Genomic DNA, 19739 nt, shown 5'->3' on the forward strand with positions numbered 1-19739 from the left:
ACTAGGTCCCAAGGAGTGACTCCTGTCCCGAGTCATCATACAATATTAGTCTTGGTTCAAGTCGGCGTCTTTCCCTTCTAGCGACGTAGATGCTCTGTATCAGGGCAACAAGATCCTATCTGTGCTCAGCAGTCTTCACTATGTAAGGTATTTACTCATCAAGATGCTTTTCACTTCCCTCTTAAATGTAGCTGTATTTTGAATCTTTCTAATGTTAGGAGGGAGTGCATTCCAGATTCTGGGGGCTGCTCCCGAGAACGCTCGGTCGTACGTTTTTTTTCTTCCGGAAAATGTTTGGCCGCAACAGCGGCTCCTTGGCACTCCTGGCTGGTCTGTTTCCTCCTGATAGTTCAATTTTCCCGGCTAGGTATCTTGGTGTGTTGTAGTGGAGCGCTTTATGGGTGATACACGCTATTTTTAGTGGAATTCTGGCTTCATAGGGTAGCCAGTTTAATGCTTTCAGGTGAGGAGAGATATGGTCGAATTTCCTCGATCCAGTGATAAGTCTTGCCGCTGCGTTGAGACATGCTTTTAGTGGTGCTATAGACGTTTTTGGTAGACCGGCTAAAGTGGTGCATCCATACTCAATCCTTGAGATAACTAAGGATTGGACTGCCAGTTTAAGGTCCGCCTCTTAGATGAATGGTTTCAGTTTTCTTATGTAGTTCAAGTGGAAACTGGCACTTTTAGCCATTGATTTAATGTGGGCTTGCATGTCGAGGTTCTCATCTAATGTGATTCCCAGCGAATTCGCTGAGTTGACTAGGGAGGGGTGCAGTTTAACGCTGTCACCAGCTTGGTCCATTCCTTCATTTCCGTATGGCTCCTTGGAGGTGCAATTAATAGGAACTCAGTTTTGTGAGCATTCAGCTTCAGATGATTGGTTGTTAACCATTGCAATGTCATTTTTAACGTCTCATTCATTAGTTCAATGTCTTCCAGGGACGAGATCTTTATGTATATTTGCGTGTCATCCGCGTACATGTGATAAGATATCTGTGAGTTACGGAGAATTTCTGTAAGAGGTTCGACATACAAGTTAAACAGGTCTGGGGATAATGTCGATCCTTGAGGGACTCCGATTGAGTTAGGGCATGATGGTGAGAGTGATTGGTTGACCAGGAATCTCTGTGTTCTGTTTCGCAGGAATGATTCGAACCATTTCAGCACATTACCAGATATTCCCATCCTGTCCTGTAGCCTGGACAGTAATGCTTTGTGGTTTACAGTGTCAAATGCGGAAGATAGGTCCAGGAGAATCAGTAGGCATGCTCGATTTTGATCTAGGGCCTGTAGTGCGTCGTCAATAATATGGAGGATCGCTGTTTCCGTGCTATGTCCTGCTCTGAATCCTGATTGGTAATCGTCTAGTAGGTAGAAGTTGGTGATGTGTTGGCTCAGTTGTCCTTGCACGCATTTCTCAATTAGTTTGGCAAATAAAGGTATGTTGGTCACTGGGCGAACAATATTCGGATCTGTTGCATCCGCTGTCGTTTTTTTGATTATGGGGACGACTTGTCCTGTTTTTAGGCAGTCTGGGAGGATCCCTTGTGAAAGCGATGCATTTATAATTTTAGTCCAGATTGGAACCACAATATGGCTGATTTCTTTTACGCATTTCGCGGGTAGAGGGTCGTGATAGTGGTTATTAGGTTTGATATCCGAGAGCGTTTTAGCGACGGTATTATGGTCATATAATTTGAAGCTATCCCAGTGTGCCTTGTTTTTGATCTTGTTACAATCTGTTTTCAAGCTGGTGTCGATCGTAGATACTGGTTGGGTGGGTAGATTATCCGCAGCGCTTTTAAGCTCTTTCTCAAGCGAGTTGGCCTTCTCCGTGATAAATGACGAGAATTCTTCGCAGCTTAGTAGAGTTTTCGTGTTCTCTTGGGCAGATTTTGCTAGTTTATTTGATTGTTGCTTTAAGATTTCGAATAATTTCCTTGGTCTGTTTTTGGCATTATCAAGTTCAGATCTTATAAATTCCTTTTTGGAATTGATGATCTTTTTGTTATATTGGTTTCTAATTTTTCTGAGGGATTTCAGCTCGGGGGATGATGGGTGTTGTCTCCATTTTCTTTCAGCTTTTCTCAGTTTTCGCCTTTCCTCGTTCAGTGACCCATTAAACCATGGATTTGTTATCTTCTCTGAGACTCTTTTCATTTTTAATGGCATGGTGTTGTTGACAATTTTCGAAACTGATGTTGTGTAGTGATCTGTTAGATCATTTACATTCTGCAGGTTGCTAGGAAGCTTTTGGTCTCTCTCACAGCAATCTATTAGTAGCTCAATATTCTCCTCTTTTGTGTCTCTAATCCATTTTTTGAGCTTGACGGGTTGCGAGGTCTTGCTCTTTTTCAATGTGGGTATCAAAAATGTTATGGCATGATGATCGGACCAGTCACACGGGTCAATTGAGAGGATTGATGTGTCTTTGTTTCTTGAAATTATCCAGTCTAACGTTGCTCCTTTAGAGTGTGTAGGTTGCGTGCATGCTTGAGTGAGGTTTAGCTCCGAGAGGAAATCTTTGAGCGTGTTGACTAATTTGTCATTGCAGTCATCCCAGTGTAAGTTGAAATCGCCTAGGAAAATGTTATTGGCGTCGGTGTTAGAGTTGGCCATTATGATCTCCATTAACTGATCAGTGAACTTGGTGTTCTCTCCTGATGGGTGGTAAAGCGCATGCAGGTTGCATCTCTGATTGCCTGCTGATCTTATATTAAGACTTAGGTATTCACAAGATTCTAGTGGGTCGGGGTGGCGCTGCGGACATGCTTCCTGTCCACTTACTGTGGAGGGCTGGCCACATCGGACCTCTTATCTTACTATCAAGCCTCCCACCTATTAGTTCTTAACGAGTGGTGGTACGGCGATAGGGGGGACCCTGCATATGCCATCGAGCGCTCACTGATGGGCGACAACACGCTTCACACACTACTATACTCGGCCAGGCTGCGGAAAGAATTGCCTCGGGCCACGCAGGTGGTCTTCGTGATATGGCGCCAGGCGCTGCGCCGTATGGGATGGTGGGGTAAATTGACGGCGGAGACCCCATTGTGGAAGAACGGACTACTTCCCGCCTTGTCCTCGTTGCCGGGATTTGGGGGCTGGGACTCCATTGGAATCTCTTCCCTTGGACATGTACTAACTGGGACTACGCTTAAATCCTTTCAGGACCTTAGCTTGGAATTTCACATGCCTAAATCCCAATTCTTTAAATACCTACAATTCCGCCACGCGCTTGCTCCGAGCCTGGTTGGACTCGAACGACTGCCGGAATTCAGTCCAGTGGAAGCTAAAATCTTTATGGGAGACCTGGGTGACAAGAAGGTGTCCCGAATTTATCAAACCCTGGTCACTCATTGCGCCGCCTCTTTGCTCCCGCTCAAGGACTCCTGGGAAAAAGATGTTGGTCCCTTAGATGAGGACGACTGGAGGGAGGCCTTGGAGTCACCACGTGGGGCGGCAATTGCAGTACGTCTCCGACTGATCCAGTTTAAATACCTACATAGGGCGTACTATACCCGGGAGAGACTGTATAGGGCGGGCCTGATTGCATCCCCAGAGTGCCTGCGTTGTGGGACTGAGAGAGGTACGCTGTTGCACACGGTGTGGTCATGTGTTGGTCTGACCCGGTTCTGGCACGGGGTTTGGAGCTGTCTGTCGGAAGTGCTGGGGTGGGATCTCCCCCGGTCTCCCCGGTTGGGTCTTCTCCATGTATTGGAGAACGTGGGCGGAAACATTTACAAACGTCACCTTCTACTGTTGGGTCTAGTGGTGGCTAAGTGGGACCTGGCGAGGGCATGGAAGAGTGACCGGGCTCCGCCACTCGGGGCCTGGAAGGCAGGTCTTGACTACTATATGGGATTGGAACGACCCGTGTTCGAGGCCAGGGGGTGCCCACGGAAACACTTTAAAATCTGGAAACGGTGGGCAGACTACAGGGATTTGACTCTGGAGCCTCCGGCTGCCCCGGACGATGATTTGCCTACAGTAGAGGACCTCCAGGCCTTGAGTGACACTCGATGATTGCTGTAATGTGATCAATTGTTGGAGCTGTTGTGATCACGTGCATTGGGTTAGGGTGGGATAAAGGGTGGGTAGATGGGACACTGGGTAGTTGGGGTGGCTGGGGGTGGTGGGGGGGGGGGGGTTCTTTTCCCATTTCTTTTTCCTTTTCTCTTTCACTTGATTGGATTGTACGTATATTGAACTGTGCTTTGCCACTTGACAGTGCCTTCCTGATTGTGGAACACTGTGATTATCCCTTGCCTAATCAATCAATAAAATCTGTTGTGAAAACAAAACTGTTATGAGGATTGTACTAAAGAGTTCAGGAATGACATTGCAGGGCAATTGTTAATTTCACTTCAGAGACCTTTCCACCCAGTCACTGCAGCGACTTTGGCCAGGTGGGTTACTTGGTTATTGAGACTTGCAGGTGTTGATACTGCCATGTTTGGCGTTCACTTGCTTAGAGGAGCAATGGCTTCCAAGGCCTTTTATTCAGGCTCTCGTTTACAAGATATTATGACTGCAGCAGACTGGTCCTCTGACTCAACATTTAAGACATTTTATCATAAACCGATTGTGGGTGTGGCTTCAACGGTTATGGAGCAACTCTAAACTAGCATAATCTGAGCCTCCGTGGACTGACAAAGAATAAAAAAAATTCTAACTGACGCGACAAGAATTTTCTATTCTATTAAGGACACGGAGGCGAGGATTATCCCACCCAGGTAACATAATGATGGTATTCTATGTAATAGATTGTTCATTGCAGAATTTATTAAATGTTTCATGTATAATTCATGGTGATCATTTGTTTTTTCTCCCACCCGTTTGATATTGAACATATGAAGATGTTAACTAGTGAATGTCATGATGGTTATGAAACGCATACAGGTCATGAATGGTATGTTACGACTACTATTCTCTTTATAGGAGATCAAGGCAAGCAAACCTGAACGAGCTGGATAAAGTTGTTCAGAAGGGGGCAGATCAAGCAAGCATATGGCATTGTGCCATCGTCTCTGTTTCTGGAGATGGAACTCAAGTTTGGATTCACGGCGATGAAGAAATCTGTGGTCCAGTGTTCAACGGTCAAGTTTGTGGACTGTGTTAAAAGTTTGAAGCAAAGAAAGAGGAAGTGATATGTGCATTATGAGATATATATTCTATTGGACTGATAGTGATTGGTGCATACTATGGAGGGGGTTGTACTTCCGGGGTATGCTGAGTTTTAAAGTTGTTTATTAGCTACTGTGTTTTGCAGTAAAGCAAAGAGAAGCATAATCCTTGCCTCCGTGTCCTTAATAGAATTGAAAATTCTTGTTGCGTCAGCTAGAAATCTTTTTAGTCTTGCAGCACAGCGTCCTTCTGTACCAACGCTGCAATCCGTGCGAAAACTGGTCATGCTTTTCATCAACAGTTTCTTTCATGTTCTGCTGCAGCCGTGATCAGTACAGGAGAATGGGGAGGAGGATATTGTTTTGTTTTGCATGTTTATATAGTGCAAACTCGACCTGAAAGTTACGTTTACATAAGGACGCATTCATTTTTTGTTAGGCGTGGGGAGATTAAGTGATTTGCCCTGAAACACAGGATATTGAGGTGACACAAAGACTTGCACCTGGTTCCCCAGCACAAAGGTCGGCAGCGCTGGCTGTTAGGCCCAATCCTCTCCCTAGTTGATATTGCTATCAACCCAGGCGTACCTAAAAATTAAGATATTATCACACCAATTAAGCTAAAACGAGAATGACACTTCTTCCCACAACATACAGCCATTGGAAACATTTTTACCGTTTGCATACTTTTTAAGAATGCTCTGATTGCCATAACTCTTTCTTGCATTTAATCAGTATGTGGCCACGACCTACCACTGATTTGTAAAAGGGAGTACATATTTCTTTTTAATGACTTGTGGATTTTAATGTCAAAATTGTATTCATTTGTGACGTTACATTCCTCAGCATTTAATCTATTTAATCAGTTTAATAGACAAGTATTTTAGCACAGGTCCATGGTTGCAAGGAGCTTCAGTTTTATAACGTCCAGGTTACCTAAATGAAAAAAGTGAATGTTTGAACGTGTTGGACAAAACACAGAGCCTCCCAGCTGCATTCAACTTGAAACTCACACTTAATACTTATACAGATGACGGGAGAAGGCTTGAGTTTTAGGAAGGACAGATCATGAACATTATAATGATTTTGCGGTAACTGGGCCAAATTAATTTTGGGAGACCCTGTTTCGAACAGGTTTGGATTTTATGATCCAGTTTCAGCTCTTTCATGCCCTCCTCAGCCAAGTTACAGACAGGGGCCCAAGCACACTCGTCCAAATTATAAATGTGTTTTCATCTAATATTCAGGGATAGTGAGGTATGTTTTCAATATTGTAATACAGAAGCTGGCAAATATTATTGTAAATAATTTTGCTGACCCTTTCCTGTTTTGAATATGTGAAGTCTGGTTTTACTCCGAAAAATGTATGGATGCTACATGGTGTGTATGATCAAAGTCCCGCAGGGCCAACAGCCATGTGATTAATCCCTTCAGTAAAGGTCGTTTCAGAAACACGTGTGTGGAAAGCTGACAAATGCCAGTGTGGTAAAGTTCCCAGTGGAAGGATTAAGTTCCACGTGATAACTGTTCATGTGGATAAACGGTCCCCCATGTGCTTTAGGGTCCCACTTGGTAAAAGTGTTTCAAGTATTGTGAAGTGTTACTTACTGCATCAGAGCACTACATGCACCTATCTGTACTGTGATATTACATCTGGCTTTTAGCAGTGCCAGTTGAGGATGTGTGTGGAGCCAATGGAGGAAGTGGGTGGATTTTGGGAAAGTGGGTGTGCCCCCCTAAAAACATTTGAGCACCTGGACTTAATATTTTACTAATTAAGCACTGATATAAACATACTGGGTTAGTCCGCTCCACGGATGTTTAGTGACTCAGCAAGTCTGACACAGTATTATGAAGAAATAGACACTTTGTGAAGTCCTAAAAAAATTTGTTCCGTACTCGCAACTGCTACTGTCCCACATGCTTAAATCCCTATTGAAACCATAACTTTCCATGGATACATGCCAACACATATTACAATAACTAAACATTCCACCACAAGGTACAGTTCCAATTTATTTATTTATTTATTTATTATAGTGTTTTGTATAGCGCGAACATGACCCGTGGGTATCAGAGCGCTTTACAATAACTGGTAGGTTAAAGATTAACATATATAGTAACATTTAAGAGCAAACAGATATGAGGTAGATAATTATATGGCTTTAGGAGGAGAGTATCTATATATATATACATAACATGAGCGTTTACATTATGAGATAGGTTAAAGGATAGCAAATATAGAAGACGATTTAAAAGCAAACAAATAAGAGTTAGGTAATTATAAGGCATTCGGGCGGTGAGTATATAAATGTAAATATTCATATTAGCATGAGGTAGCAGTAAGGATACAACTAGGTCCCAAGGAGTGACTCCTGTCCCGAGTCATCATACAATATTAGTCTTGGTTCAAGTCGGCGTCTTTCCCTTCTAGCGACGTAGATGCTCTGTATCAGGGCAACAAGATCCTATCTGTGCTCAGCAGTCTTCACTATGTAAGGTATTTACTCATCAAGATGCTTTTCACTTCCCTCTTAAATGTAGCTGTATTTTGAATCTTTCTAATGTTAGGAGGGAGTGCATTCCAGATTCTGGGGGCTGCTCCCGAGAACGCTCGGTCGTACGTTTTTTTTCTTCCGGAAAATGTTTGGCCGCAACAGCGGCTCCTTGGCACTCCTGGCTGGTCTGTTTCCTCCTGATAGTTCAATTTTCCCGGCTAGGTATCTTGGTGTGTTGTAGTGGAGCGCTTTATGGGTGATACACGCTATTTTTAGTGGAATTCTGGCTTCATAGGGTAGCCAGTTTAATGCTTTCAGGTGAGGAGAGATATGGTCGAATTTCCTCGATCCAGTGATAAGTCTTGCCGCTGCGTTGAGACATGCTTTTAGTGGTGCTATAGACGTTTTTGGTAGACCGGCTAAAGTGGTGCATCCATACTCAATCCTTGAGATAACTAAGGATTGGACTGCCAGTTTAAGATCCGCCTCTTAGATGAATGGTTTCAGTTTTCTTATGTAGTTCAAGTGGAAACTGGCACTTTTAGCCATTGATTTAATGTGGGCTTGCATGTCGAGGTTCTCATCTAATGTGATTCCCAGCGAATTCGCTGAGTTGACTAGGGAGGGGTGCAGTTTAACGCTGTCACCAGCTTGGTCCATTCCTTCATTTCCGTATGGCTCCTTGGAGGTGCAATTAATAGGAACTCAGTTTTGTGAGCATTCAGCTTCAGATGATTGGTTGTTAACCATTGCAATGTCATTTTTAACGTCTCATTCATTAGTTCAATGTCTTCCAGGGACGAGATCTTTATGTATATTTGCGTGTCATCCGCGTACATGTGATAAGATATCTGTGAGTTACGGAGAATTTCTGTAAGAGGTTCGACATACAAGTTAAACAGGTCTGGGGATAATGTCGATCCTTGAGGGACTCCGATTGAGTTAGGGCATGATGGTGAGAGTGATTGGTTGACCAGGAATCTCTGTGTTCTGTTTCGCAGGAATGATTCGAACCATTTCAGCACATTACCAGATATTCCCATCCTGTCCTGTAGCCTGGACAGTAATGCTTTGTGGTTTACAGTGTCAAATGCGGAAGATAGGTCCAGGAGAATCAGTAGGCATGCTCGATTTTGATCTAGGGCCTGTAGTGCGTCGTCAATAATATGGAGGATCGCTGTTTCCGTGCTATGTCCTGCTCTGAATCCTGATTGGTAATCGTCTAGTAGGTAGAAGTTGGTGATGTGTTGGCTCAGTTGTCCTTGCACGCATTTCTCAATTAGTTTGGCAAATAAAGGTATGTTGGTCACTGGGCGAACAATATTCGGATCTGTTGCATCCGCTGTCGTTTTTTTGATTATGGGGACGACTTGTCCTGTTTTTAGGCAGTCTGGGAGGATCCCTTGTGAAAGCGATGCATTTATAATTTTAGTCCAGATTGGAACCACAATATGGCTGATTTCTTTTACGCATTTCGCGGGTAGAGGGTCGTGATAGTGGTTATTAGGTTTGATATCCGAGAGCGTTTTAGCGACGGTATTATGGTCATATAATTTGAAGCTATCCCAGTGTGCCTTGTTTTTGATCTTGTTACAATCTGTTTTCAAGCTGGTGTCGATCGTAGATACTGGTTGGGTGGGTAGATTATCCGCAGCGCTTTTAAGCTCTTTCTCAAGCGAGTTGGCCTTCTCCGTGATAAATGACGAGAATTCTTCGCAGCTTAGTAGAGTTTTCGTGTTCTCTTGGGCAGATTTTGCTAGTTTATTTGATTGTTGCTTTAAGATTTCGAATAATTTCCTTGGTCTGTTTTTGGCATTATCAAGTTCAGATCTTATAAATTCCTTTTTGGAATTGATGATCTTTTTGTTATATTGGTTTCTAATTTTTCTGAGGGATTTCAGCTCGGGGGATGATGGGTGTTGTCTCCATTTTCTTTCAGCTTTTCTCAGTTTTCGCCTTTCCTCGTTCAGTGACCCATTAAACCATGGATTTGTTATCTTCTCTGAGACTCTTTTCATTTTTAATGGCATGGTGTTGTTGACAATTTTCGAAACTGATGTTGTGTAGTGATCTGTTAGATCATTTACATTCTGCAGGTTGCTAGGAAGCTTTTGGTCTCTCTCACAGCAATCTATTAGTAGCTCAATATTCTCCTCTTTTGTGTCTCTAATCCATTTTTTGAGCTTGACGGGTTGCGAGGTCTTGCTCTTTTTCAATGTGGGTATCAAAAATGTTATGGCATGATGATCGGACCAGTCACACGGGTCAATTGAGAGGATTGATGTGTCTTTGTTTCTTGAAATTATCCAGTCTAACGTTGCTCCTTTAGAGTGTGTAGGTTGCGTGCATGCTTGAGTGAGGTTTAGCTCCGAGAGGAAATCTTTGAGCGTGTTGACTAATTTGTCATTGCAGTCATCCCAGTGTAAGTTGAAATCGCCTAGGAAAATGTTATTGGCGTCGGTGTTAGAGTTGGCCATTATGATCTCCATTAACTGATCAGTGAACTTGGTGTTCTCTCCTGATGGGTGGTAAAGCGCATGCAGGTTGCATCTCTGATTGCCTGCTGATCTTATATTAAGACTTAGGTATTCACAAGATTCTAGTGGGTCGGATTGTATTTGGTTGATCTCAATATCCGATCGGTGAATGCAGGCTAAACCTCCTCCTATCTTCTTTATTCTATCTAGTCTTACAATGTTGTACTGAGGAGGTACTAGGAGATCCATGGTTGGAGATGATTACTCCGATAGCCACGTTTCTGTAAGGATTGCCAAATCAATTTCCTTGTTGATGATGAGGTCTGCTATGTCTGATGCGTGTTTGGTTGCAGAGCGACAGTTGAGTAGAAGGCATATCATAGGTTTCCCTGAGTTACTGGGGTTCAGATTTTTCGATTCGGCTGTTAGCTGAACTTGTTGTAAGTTATTGAGGTTGGGTTTTCTTTCATTCTGTCTGGATGTTCTATTGTGATCGATCGGTACTGTTTTGATTATCTCCCCTTTCTTGTGGTTCGATGGTTCATATGATCGGAGTAGGGCAAGGGTCTCCTCCTTCGACCAGGAATTCGTCCTAATTGGTCGGTTGTGTCTATTTGATAGTGGCATGGCTGTCTTGTTGCTCTTTCTTTGTGAGGAGTGTACCAGATTTTGGATATGTGTGACCTTGGAGTGGGTGCTTACCGTCATTTCCAGTATTTTTTCCATCGCTTGTCGAGTACTAAGTGTGTCTTGTGCCATGTTGCCAATTAGTTTCTGAAGCTCTTTGATCTCTTTCTGATTTTGGAGTGATCTCTTAGGGATGAGTAGGCTTTCTGTTCGCAATTTGCATTTTGCTATTCTTTGTTTCTGAACAGTTCTTTTAGCCGAAATCCTTTTCTTTTGATCCTCGGTATGGATGTCAGTGCCGATTCTGATTGCGATGAGGGATGTGTTGTCTATATTTTGTGATGTTAAGAATGCATTTGTGGGTGATGTTCTAGGTGTCTCTTGAGTTGTACCAGAGAGAGGTAAGGAATGGTTGATACCTTCTATTCTATTTGTTTCCTGGTTATCATTGATTGGCTCACTCGCAGGAGAAGTCCGCGCTGAGTGAGGTGTCTCTTCATTTGGGAGCGGCGTCGATTCCTCCCTTTGGATTTGGTTCTGTTCGTTGTTCGCATGTCTTGAAGACCGCTTTGACCTTTTTGTCTTCTTCTCATAAGGCATGATACCACACGCCTTATTGACTTATCATTATAGACACAACACATACCACCTTACAAAACAAAAGACATGCCTCATGAAAACAACACTAAGTAACTCCCCCAAATGCATTACTGCAGGTGTTTCCACCAGTCGATCGTGAGCTACTTGGACCTCCCTGACACCTTCAGTGTAGCTTGCAGTCTTGAGTACATTTAAAGAAAAGGCTGGGTCATTAAAGATTATTTTATCTTCATGTTGCATTTTTCTTTTAAAGTTAAGGAAGAGGGTCAGATAATGATTAGTGCTTGACTTTGCTTTATGACCGACGGTGCAGCACAGAGGTGAAGAAATGAAGGACTGATGTATTTAACTCTTAAATAAGTGTTGATGTTAACTCAATATTGGAGCAAGAACAAAATGTTTCTTACTGCTTTCAAATGGGAGAATTTTTAAATTAAGGGTTAATATAACAGGCATCTTGCTCACTGTGGCTGGCAAACACCACATATTTATAACTGAAAAATTGTTATTTTTTAAGTGGGAGAAATTTAAGGTGCAGAATGTTCCATATTAAGGAAAATGTTTCTACACTTTAAATGTTTCGCATTTTTAAAAATGGCATGTTTGTGTTATATATGTAAAGGTGTCACATATGGTGAAAGGTATATCTTGTACCACAAATACCTGCAACACACTCTGTCAGTCCACCATACACATAAATCCCATTCATACAAATACATGCTCATCCATCTCCACAGACCATGCTCTCCTTGACACACAACAGCCCTGTCACAGAGCCCCTAATCTGAGTATTAGCTCACAATGATTTTCACTCATCAGAAGTAGTTCTCACTAACAAAAAGGTTGGAGGCCTCTTACATTAGGGTCAAACACAAACAGAATTCCAAATGAAATCCCTGCGAGTGTGGCTCGTATGTCATAATAGCTGGTTCTCTCTTTTATACTATTTCACTTTCCTCCCAATAGTCTTTAACTAGTATAATAATATATTTTCTGGTGCACTAAATTTGGGATCACCTTAATAAATTGAACAATATGGCAATGTTACACCAACAACAGCGCACACACACACTTCCAAATCCTTCGCACTCTGCTTCTCATCGTATTGCAACTTGATTCCAGCTTGAACCTTACTCTTATTGGACTGAAAATTAATAGATATGCAGCCTTTGCAAGTACTATCCTTGTAGCCTACTTGCAGCCACCCTTGGATTAAGTCAGACCAATACTTGAGGCCGCTCAAAGCCTGAGAAGGTTTTACCTTGTTGGTGGAATGAGGGGTGTAATCCTTGTTGTCAGTATTAAGTAGGAACAGACTCCTTGCAAAGCCCCAAACCCTTTATTCCAGACTTGCTAACACCTCCTCTCTCACACACAACCTCCTTATTCAACCATAACTTTCCACACCTACATTCCAAAACGTCATCATAATCACAGGACACCCCACCACATGACACAGTTTCACTTTCAGAAGACAAGCTACGATATTTCTTAAAGGCTTAAAAACACAATACCAGGCAATACAATGCCCATCCCCTTACCATGAGATATGTCATCTCGACAATGGGAGGTGCCAAGCAACAGCATCTCTCACTGGTAGTCTCACTAGAGTTGCCAACTTTCCCACTGAAAATTACGAGCTCACATTTGTTCATGTTTTAAGATTCTGCAAAGGCCCAGACGTGATACTTAAAGAGAAATGTAATGTCTCATGTTTAACTTTGCCTTTCTTTGTTGACTTAAAATTACAACAACAAAATCAAAGAGAGGAGGTAGAAGTGTGTGAAGGGTTCCCTCAGCTTCCACAATTGCAACGTCCGTATTCAAAGGAGAGTGGTTTTCAGGAGTCTGTGCAGGGGTGTAGAATTTTAATAAAATATCTACTTGTCCATGGGGCAGGTTGCTTCATAAATCTACTTGCCCTGTAACAAAATCCACTTGTCCCTTTTGTGCCATGTAATGCGGCGACAAATTACGGCAGCAATCTCATTATATAAGAGTTCTGATATAACCTCTCTAATTATGCCAGGGCTCGTACCATAGTAGGGTTGCATACTAGCAATTCCCTTATGCTGCCATGTTTCTGCAGGTCTACATACTGGGCTGAAGGTATTGGTAAGAAATAGTTCAAGGGTTGGAATGCCGTTTTGAGTCTGTGCAAACCTACTAACGTGCGTGTTGGGTTTGCACCAACTCTTTTCTAATCTTTTCCCGTACTGAAAAAGGTTGGAAATTTACTCCCAACAGTCGCAGACGTAACATTTCTTCCAGGGTTGGGAAAAAAGTGGTTAGAGGAAAAGTGAACTTGAAACATTAAGATTTTCACATGAGCCAATCTACACATGTACATGCACATGTGCTCATGCTAAAATGCAGTTCACAAATAATTTCTAGGAGTACTATTTCTTGGCCTACTTCTGTAAATTCTTGTGAATTCATGGACACTGTATATATGCACTTAATGCAAGGATATGTACCATGGATGCACTTTTGAGACTTTCGTTAATAATTGGGCTTCTAATTAGGCCTGGCGTTAACCATGACCTATTGTGTTTAATAAAATTCTGTCTCTCTCGCTCTCTTTTTCTCTCCGTCTATCAGATGGCTTCACTGTCAGTGACAGTATTCTGCTCTTTGACAAGGAGCATATTGGCACACAAAGTAGTTTTTTTCAGTGCCCGGAACTGCTGTGGCAATGTGTGCTTTTTGAGTCCAAAAACAATTTTTGCTTTTGCCAATGCTTGTTAGAATGGTGAGGGCCCAGCAGCTCCCACACGGATACGGTTTTACAAAAACCATGCCTGAACAAGTCACGCATTGACAAAACCAAAAGGCTAACCACCAATTTCAGACCTACTGGCTTTGCCAATGCTTGTTTATTTTTGTTTCCGGTAATCGTATTTAAACTGGTTACACTGATTTTCCATTATGAATATTTTTTGGGAAATACAAGCATACATCAACATGTTGCTAAATGATGCTGCAAAGATATGGTACCTAAAATCTTACAGTAGCAAAATGTTTTTTTTCCTACTTGCATTTTTTTAAAACATTTTATTTTGAAAGCAAAGAATCATCACTCTTGCTTTGAAGCTTCGCAAATATTTGCATATAATTAGAGAGCATTTGGGAGCATTATACATAGCCTCATATTACTAAACTTTGAAAAAGTGTATACACATTTATACTGAAACCACCGTCAGTAGTGCAGGCCGAGCTTACAGCGTTTACTTTTAGTGCTCACCCTAATAATAAAGACTTTGCATTAATGAACCATAAATACAAGCTTGAACAGCATTTAACACATGGACACACATATTACCTTAACTGCAGACATTGCCCTTTCCTGATCTATAAAGTTATGCTGTAAACTGGCAGCCAAAGGGTTTGTGCTGTAGGGGGTTGGGCCTACTTGTCCCAAGGACAAAATACACTTGAATGCCCTTGACCCCAAACAATATCTCCCAGGAGTCAGGCTATAGGAATTCCACATCCCTGCTGTGTCTCAAGTGTTGAACCGAAACCCTCAACCAATCATTCCCACTGGTGGTGTAAGTAAATACCACTTTGGTGTCTTATTGGGCGGCATCTTCATTGGGTTTTGCATGTAGGTACTCGCTTACCTAGGTGAGTACTGCCTCCTTCTGAGGGAAAGTACTGGTGGGATCCATGTGGTGGTGCAAAAATTACCTCTTTTATCTAAAAATTGACGTTTAATATAGGTGACGTATATCGGGGTAAGAATAAAAGGTGAAGTGATGATGTTGTTCAGATGTGTGTTATTTGTCCTTAGCATCACACGTGATTTACAGTCAGCGGTCAATAACCCCTTCCACGCGCATGACAAAGCCAGCTCGTCATGGGCGTTACCTACGCTACGCGCATGACGAGCTGGCTTTGTCACGTAACGCGCGATTTTCAAAATCGCAGCGCGCAGCGGGAAAACCCGCTAGCGCGCATGCGGTTAAGGACGTTCTCAAACGCACTTTAAAGTGTTTTCTACTTATAATTACCATTTTAAGTATGTACTGGTACGGGTAAAAAACACCAGCTCTAGGTAATTTTTCCAAACTGTTGTACTGGTGGGACAATAAAAAACTGGTCATGCAGGTAAAAACTGGCCAGGAGGCAACCAAAAAAGCTAGAGAAATAAAGGAGCAATGCTCAGCACTGCACACAAAGATTGAACATGACTGCTTAACAATAGGCTGCTATTTGTGTTGCGTCTAACACAAGACCTGTGGCACTATTCAGGGATGGATTTGAGTGAACAACTGCAGTGTCGGTTGCTCAGGATCCGAAGTAGTGGGGCAGGAGAGGGGAAATAATAAACACACACAAGAAAATCTAAAACTTTAACTACCTGCCACTGTGGAAGCCGGATTGCTCCTCTGCCAATCCTGGTCCGGTCCTGTGCTGGTCACACTTCGCAGGTTCCCAGATGGCAATTCCTGACGCTCCTCTCATGCTGGGAAATTATTCCGAGCCTGAGAACAGCGCTGGTATTGGTCTGAGCACCCTGGTTCAGAGCTCAGACTGGGAGCCTGTGGCTTTTCTCCACCCAGCTGTACAACACAGCCGGGTACAGAAATGCTAAGTGCGCATGATGGTTTGGCTGTCTTAAGACGGCCAGCCAAACAGTCATGCACACTTAGTTGTGCCTATCACTCCTCCTTCCCACTGTTGCACACAGAGTGCATGGCCCCGCACTATGACGCAGCTCGCCTGCAGGTAAGAAGAAAAATAAAATGACAATAAAATTGGTTTATTATCATTTTATAATTCCTATGTTTAACTATGCTGCCACTTAGTGGGGCGATGCTCTTCCCCCATAACAAAGAAGCCACCCCTGAAACTATAGGGAAAAAATGTAGCATACATGTCACCATTCTGGAACAGGAAAGTGGGAGATATTGAGAAACAAATAAGGAGAATGTTTTTTCCCCATTGACTTCTATTGCAGCATATAGCCATTAAAACATCCACATTTTGCAAACCAGACCTACTGGCTTTGTCGGTGCCTGTTAGAATTAATTATGCAATACTTGGTCTTTTAAAAAATAAATTAAATACTCTTGATGTCTTGAAAGTCATAGTCTATTCAAAGAGCATGACCAGTACTATTTAGAGAACACCGGTCCCACAGACACAAGCTGACTGTGTCTTTCGCTCCATTCCCCAATGTCCCGCCTAAAAATCGTTTATAATGAAGACAATAAGGAAACCCACTCACGGTTGTAACTAGAGTCCGCTCAACTTTCCCACAGCAAGCTCTCACAAACGTGTCGGTCCCTACCTCAGACTTGAAGTCTCCGGTAGAGCTTTGACAACCCTCAGAGACGTCACAGCCGCCACGTGCAGGCCGGCCGCACAAGAAGCCTCCCAATGGCCGCGCTCTCCTCTGCGCGCGTGCGCCGCGTCATTTCCCGCACAGCGAAGTTCGTTATGCTCACGTTACGGCGCGTGCCTTTTCCGCAACTGCAGCAGGAGTTTCGACGTATCCATTTTGATTGAGCACACGGGGTGGTTGTTCGTGCTAAAGAGGGCGTTGGTTCTTGATTTCCTTGCTGGTGGTAAAAACTGCGGGTATTTCAATGGCAAGTAATTCAACTTGCCAGGAAGGCAAGCTTAAAAATACAACGACTTGCTGCCAGCAGTTATTGTACGTGTATTTGAATCTTAGTATTTCCGGTTGGTTATGCCTACCCACACACATCTGTAGGGCATTTTCTAATTTCAATGTTGAAACAAATGGAGGAATCAAGCTGTAATCCAAGACGTGCACTACACTCGCTGTTTTATGATATTTGCCTGAATTCTAGAATTATTCCTTTTGGGCATAAAACTGTGCTTGATTTCTAAATCAATACGTTTTGTGGCACAAAGATTTGCTCAAAAGCTGCTGCCAGTGATATTGCATGTTGAGAGTCCAGACAGTATGCAAACGTGTGCCCAGTCTGGACTGCACCTCTTTCATACACCACCAGACACTCCTTTTCCTTTATCTCACACTAAGGGTGTTTTTCATCTCTTTGCCTCTTGTTCTTTTCTATCTTTCTCTTCTTCCTTGTTTCCCCTTTTTTAGGTTTTGCCTGCACAGCGCTTGAGAAGTCTTTTGAATTAAAAAAATAAATCTTAAAAGAGTCTTAGAGCCTGCACTTATTTTCCATTTGTTTGTTACTCTGTTTTCCTTCCTTTCTGTTGGTTGCAGCAAGGGCTTTAAGTGTTTTTTTTTACAGGGGACTCAAAACGGGTCGCTATCGGGCTCTGGTTTGTGCCTTGCAGTCCGTTTTTTTTAGGTCTCGACCTACAGCATTAAAGCAATGCTTGCTTGTCGAGATTCTAGTAATGCTTTCTAAAGTCTACCCAAACTGCTGCGGATCGGGTACAGTTCATGTGAGCCAGGCGCGAGCACATCGCACATCACACACCCACACCATTGCCAGCCACATCCCACACCATTTGTCTGACCCTCGGCATTAGACTTCATAGGAAGCCGCTCCCCGCCACAGCAATGTCGAGAGCTTTTTTTTGTAGTAAAAGCTTGTTTATCCACGCATGCGCAAGGGATCAGTTGGCAGCTTTGCAGGACCGTACTGTGATGACGATCACCTGCCTTTGTGAGCCGCTGGAAGTTCAGTGCATTCTAGTCGGTAAACTTTTTATTTTTGCAGTCATGTACATTATTATAGGCTGCCAAGCACTTCCAGCCTGCCATACGCTTCAGAGGGTTGATATTGCCACACGCATTCATATTTAAAAAACGGGCGCGCGCTTTATTTTTTATCACGGCAACCGCGTTCCTGTTTTTCGTATTTAAATCCTTTGCGGCCGCCATGCGCATAACTTTTTTATGCATGGGGTCCGTGCTGTGTTTGAGCATTGTTTACATTACACCCTACCATTGCATGCATGCATGCACACCTGGAAAAGGCTTGCCCGTATTTTCCGCGGAAGACAACAAGAAATCAGTTGCCAGCTTTGCAGGACTGTGCTGTGATGACGATCGCCTGCCTTTGTGACTCACTGGAAATTCAGAGAATTCTAGTCGGTAAACTTTCTTTTTTTTCCAATCATGTACATTATTATAGGCTGCCAAGTACTTCCAGCCTGCCATATCGTGCTTCAGAGGGTTGATATTGCGGGGTCCGTGCTTTGTTTGTTTTTAAATCCCTTGCAGCCGCCATGCGCATAACTTTTTTATGCAAGGGGTCCATGCTATGTTTGAGCATGGCACCGCTTGTTTACATTATACCCTGCCATTGCATGCATGCATGCACAGCTTGAAAAGGCTTGCCAGGATTGTACGTAGGAGACAAAATGCTGGTACCACGCAGGACAGCTCTCCAACAAATGTCCGTCCAGGCCCCCCACCACTCACGGTGAATCCACAAATGACATGCCTCTGCCCTGGAAGAGTGGACTTGGTTCTTATAAAAACATAACTTTTTGTGTTTTATATCTTGAACCACCAGAACATTTGTCTATTCCAATGTACTTTCGAGCAAAATATGGGCAGCTGAGCAGTCAGTTTACAGCTGGTCTATTTGAAACTAACTGTAGACGTGCTCTCCGTCACTCCCTCTTCTAATATTTCGCTCATCTCTCCCTATTCCCACAAAACCACAAGCACACACACAACCACACACACAACCACGAACACAACACAACACACACAACCACATACACAACCACAAACACACAACCAGACACACAACCAGACACACAACTACAACCACACACACACACTACCACAACCACACAAACACTACCACACACACAACCACACATACAACCACACACACACAACCACACACACACAATCACTTCCAACAGGCACACACACCACTAGCCATCAGTGCACAATTTCTACAGGCACACACACCACCAGCCTTCAGTGCACACATCAATTGTTAACGCATCCACAATTAACTATTGTAGCAATCGCAGTATGGCGCACTTTACTAAACATATTCATCTAAAGCGCAGCATGCCACCATTGCTAAGAAAATAAATACAATTTTTTTTGGCCTACAATTTATAGACTTTTGTTGCAATTGGTGTTGCAATATTTAGCAATGCCAATAGCTCATACTTAATTAATGTGAGACCTATTGCATTGGAAATGCTTGTTTATAGACTGCAGTGACAGCAGGCACATCGATATGTGCATGCTCTCACTGCTCACTTCTCACTAGTGGAGAAGTTATGGTATGACCTCATGCCAGGTGAGCGTTGTAGGGGAAGGGAAATCCTTTAAAGAGAGTAATTTTCTCTCTGGATTTCCCTTCTCTTTTTGAAATGCAGGAGCAGCAACATCGTTGTGATGTCACCAGGGCTTTAAGTGGGAGCTTTTTCTATAATATATTCAACAAGCCATAATTGCTGCTCATTTATCTTATGCAACT

General features: G+C 43.0%; 1 protein-coding gene across 7 annotated transcripts in view; it reads right to left on the bottom strand.

Annotated features, from left to right (window-relative positions):
- The window catches only part of ZCWPW2 (zinc finger CW-type and PWWP domain containing 2), a 918117-nt gene extending 901386 nt beyond the window's left edge, over window positions 1–16731 (bottom strand). For 4 of the 7 annotated variants that reach the window (XM_078663945.1, XM_078663948.1, XM_078663947.1 and 1 more), the window contains exon 1: window positions 16565–16720. The gene's annotated coding sequence lies outside the window, so the exon portion shown is untranslated. Of the gene's footprint in view, window positions 1–16564 lie in introns of all 7 variants that reach the window. The other 3 variants (XM_078663946.1, XM_078663949.1, XM_078663943.1) reach the window with 2 other exon arrangements.
- Between the last annotated feature and the right edge of the window lie 3008 nt (window positions 16732–19739).

This window comes from Lissotriton helveticus, chromosome 10 (assembly GCF_964261635.1).
Source record: "Lissotriton helveticus chromosome 10, aLisHel1.1, whole genome shotgun sequence".
Taxonomy (NCBI): domain Eukaryota; kingdom Metazoa; phylum Chordata; class Amphibia; order Caudata; family Salamandridae; genus Lissotriton; species Lissotriton helveticus.